At 39.2% G+C, this 3,969-nt stretch overlaps 1 protein-coding gene across 6 annotated transcripts in view; it reads right to left on the bottom strand.

The window, feature by feature from the left end:
* LOC118321628 (cyclin-dependent kinase-like 5) overlaps positions 1-2,133 on the bottom strand; it is a 35,410-nt gene extending 33,277 nt beyond the window's left edge. For 3 of the 6 annotated variants that reach the window (XM_035653034.1, XM_035653038.1, XM_035653039.1), the window contains exon 1: positions 2,004-2,133. The gene's annotated coding sequence lies outside the window, so the exon portion shown is untranslated. The other 3 variants (XM_035653035.1, XM_035653036.1, XM_035653037.1) reach the window with 3 other exon arrangements.
* Between the last annotated feature and the right edge of the window lie 1,836 nt (positions 2,134-3,969).

The raw sequence follows: 3,969 nt of genomic DNA, 5'->3' as shown, positions 1-3,969 counted from the left end.
GATAGATAGATAGATAGATCATAGTTAAGTGCCAAAACCAGTCGAGAAATTGTGAAATGGATTCACAATATGTCAACTTGATTGTTTTGTTGGCCTCTTCAAAAACATTCCTCACTAAATCTCAATAAAGTGACTTTTTAAGCTGTTGGAGGTGGCCAGCTGTACTTCAGTCCTGACTTTAAGTCCCTAGTATAGGTCATTCTTCAGAAACACTGGGTCCTACAAATGCCAGAATGAAATTTAAAAGCATCTTTAAGGTATTTTACCTTCCCTTCATCTGTCAAACTCTATGCCTCCAGTTTATAACACAGGTTTCCTGATGACTGAATGACCCTGATGGCATCGTCAGACTTTAGAAAGCTCCCACTAGAGTCACAGAAGACTTCACACAACTGTTTTCACAGGCTGAGCAGTACTGTCAATGATGAGTTAACCGACCTTGATGTTTAAAATCAGTGGAGAGCCCCTTTAACATAAGTAAGGTGTGTATACATACATATAGCTTACTATACCTTATGAAAATAAAGGAAAAAGATGCCATTAATTGATGCAAAGTTCCTTGCTGTATTCCTACCTTTTTCTCAGCGAGTGAAACAGTACCACGTAATCTCTTAATGTGCTCAAAGAATCTCCTCTGGTATCCACACACTCTTTACTCTTATTGAATCAGATAAGACTCCAGATACCACTTTCTCCATTTCATCCTCTCCTCGCTGGTAAGCTCAAGGACTTGCGTAGCCTACTCACACTCCCAGTCTCCTACGGTGCTGTGGGCACAGGAGCTGCTCATCAGTATGCAAAACCTCGGCACCAAAATAAACTCTGTCTCCCAGAACACTTAACGCCGCTGTGTGGTCTATTACTCCCTTATCTTACTTAGCCGAACACCATCAGCACAGGTAAACTGACAGCAAGTGAAGGAAAACGTGAGGAGGACGATACGAGACAAAACAGCAACACGGAGAAAATGCTTTCAGTCATCTGTTCTATTTAAACACGAGTGTGTTAACGTGCGTCCTCCTTCCTTCTCCTCATTTCACAGCCTACATGCAGTGGCATGCAGCCTTTTGTTTTCCAGAGCAGATTTCAGCCAACTACTCTCCAGGCCCAGACCTAGAAGGCTAATATGATCAGGAATGCACTGGGCATTGCTGTGGATCCTATATTTTGTCTCTATCAACAGAATGACTCATGCGTGGTAATGGACTGAGCCTGTGGAATTTAAAATGCACGACCTTTAAACCTCCTCATATGATCAATGCACTATTATCTATGCCTGGATTTGGTTTACGGTCATTCAAATGAGACATAGTGGCAAGAATTTGGCAAAAACAAGGGATGTAGCTTACAACGTCACTGCCATTTTAGGGAAACTTGCATACACATTTTTTTGGGCACTCCAAAAAATTTGTAATAACAGCAACAACCAGCAAACACTTACATTTATGGTAAAATGTTGCATTATGATAAAACATGTGAAAACAATTGCTGTTTATGTGAACATGTGTCATACAATGTCCTGTTGCTTCTTGTCACAAACCTCTCACATCTTTAACAGCAGCAAACACACACAGGAGGGCGAAATGTGGCTGTCAAATGTGTGTCTGTACTGGGCTGTGGTGTGTGTGTGTGTGTGTGTGTGTGTGTTAGCTACGACTGCCCACAGAATGACTGTAGCTCCCACATTTTCAATGCAGAGCAGCAATAAATCCAACAAGTCCAACATATGGCTACACTCAAGCCAACTTAGTGCAAATGGCCTCACATTAACAGTTATTTGGCCGGACTCTGGTTAGTTAACGCTGCGTTATAAGTAAGCTAGTTGTGTTGCCTTGGTGTTATGCCTGATTCACATACAAAAACATACAAAACCGCAAATTAGCTCAAAACAAACCTCAAGCTTTGTAAACGTTGCCTTTTCTCGTGAGCTTTTACAGAAGATATTCACATTACACTTAGAGCCTACAATTCTTATCTTTATAATGATAAATCAAACTACTCACTCAGTCACTGTTTGGGGGAAAAATGATGGAACTGGGCCGATATATCCACCCACCAACGGAGATATTTTCATTGCAGCAGGCAGCTACAGTAACTGGATCGTGCGGTTGACAAGCTGCAAGCAGATCACCAGGCAACAGTTTGAGTGGCGGGACGACGGCCAATGAAAACGCTCGAAGCGCTTGTTTATTCGAACGCCCCCTTTATTTGGACCAATCAGCGAGCAGAATGGCAATGGGGGAGAAAACTGTGTTGCGGTCTGAGGGTGTTTCGTATGAGGTGGGATATTATTGTTCTAATTTCTCAATTACATAATTCACAAGATCACACCCTGCTTTCCATATGATAACACAAGTTATCTAAAGGCCATGCCGAAGTACTTATAGCAGTAGAAACTTTACATTATAAGGATGATTTTTAACATTCATGAACAGATTGCAAATATTTGAATTTTTCTTTGCTCAATCGTAGCAATCCACCTCACCACTGTCCACAGGTTGCAGTGTGAGGAGTTTATGATGTGGTTTTATTTTTGTACTTTTCTTCAGTGAAAGTAATGTCATTTTGCACTTTATCTGAGAAGAAAATGTGTGACATGTATGAATAGTGCCTCCTGAAAACAAACTTTGTTCAAACATGACAAACCTACAGTCATGCTCAAATTCATTTTCTTCAGTTAATGAATGTGAATTTATTTTCCAAATGATAACAACTCAGATTATGAACTGAAAAGTGTTCAGTAGGGCTTTTTGGGTATACAAATTCCATTAAATGTCTACTGAATTAAATGTGGAGAGGGCTGTAAAACCCTATGATTATATATTCCACATCCTCATACATAGAAAATTAAAAGCTATCTGTGTAGCCTGTGTCTTTATCCATGACCCCATTCTCATTCAGACCAAAGGTGAGCTATTGGCATTCAAAACACTCTGTAGGATCCATACAGCTTTTTCCATCTTTGTGCTGTCACATGAAACAATGCTGCCACCCACAGGATGAATCTGAAACTGAATAAATAAAGGTACAATATACTGTGGTGTTTCACGTTTTCCTCATCTATTGCAAATGTTTGTGCAGAGTGCATTAAACTAACTTCTTTGGAAATATATGATTTTATAATCAACATGAAATCTTCCAGACAAAACATCCACTGATAATCTCACTGGTATACATACTGTGTGTAAGAAACGGCCAGTAATAATGCAGAGGTAAAAGGGATCCTAAGCAGAGACTGATCTCCATATCTCCATCCAGACTTTTTGATATTGTGATACTACCTGTGATACTCATCTGATGGGTCCCAAAATAGTACTAACGTCTATTACTGTATTTAATGTACTATATCTTGATTGGTAATATCCACAGGCATTTGCTGGTGAATGTAACCTAATCACCTAAGGTAACGTCAATTAAATATTATTAACATAATCATAACTCTAATCACAATCATAATAGAGCCATCACCTTCAACTTCCATTAGCCTGTCAGCATGGAGTAAAATAAATACCCTCTGTGAACATGTAGCAGTGTTATTACAAACCAGTGATGAAGATTTTGATCAATGAAACACCTGAAACCGTTGAGTCTTCATCATACTTCACTTCAGGACATACAGACGTCTTTACAGAGAAGAAGCATAGTTAGAAAGATTGAAGCAGTCTGGTTTGATGCCATGGGTTGGTTGACTGAAATCTGTGTTCTGCATTTAAACCAATTTTGGGAATGTGTCATATCTCTTCTGCCAGGTTAGTAATCCTCAATCATGTGTCATAGTGCTCACATGTGGTAGAGCAGTGAGGTCTACCTATAGTAACAAATTGCTTTTTGGAAAGGAATTTGCATTGATTATGAATGATTGAATGATGAATAGTTGGCATGTTTTGAACATTTTATTTGAGAGTATTCGTATTATCTAATATATATACTTAACATACATCTATGTACTCTTGACCCAGGGGTTTTAGC

This window comes from Morone saxatilis, unplaced genomic scaffold (assembly GCF_004916995.1).
Source record: "Morone saxatilis isolate NCDOM2014 unplaced genomic scaffold, NCSU_SB_2.0 Contig12, whole genome shotgun sequence".
In the NCBI taxonomy this organism is placed as follows: domain Eukaryota; kingdom Metazoa; phylum Chordata; class Actinopteri; family Moronidae; genus Morone; species Morone saxatilis.
The sequence above is the reverse complement of the archived record's forward strand: the minus strand, read 5'-3'. Positions and strand labels throughout refer to the sequence as shown.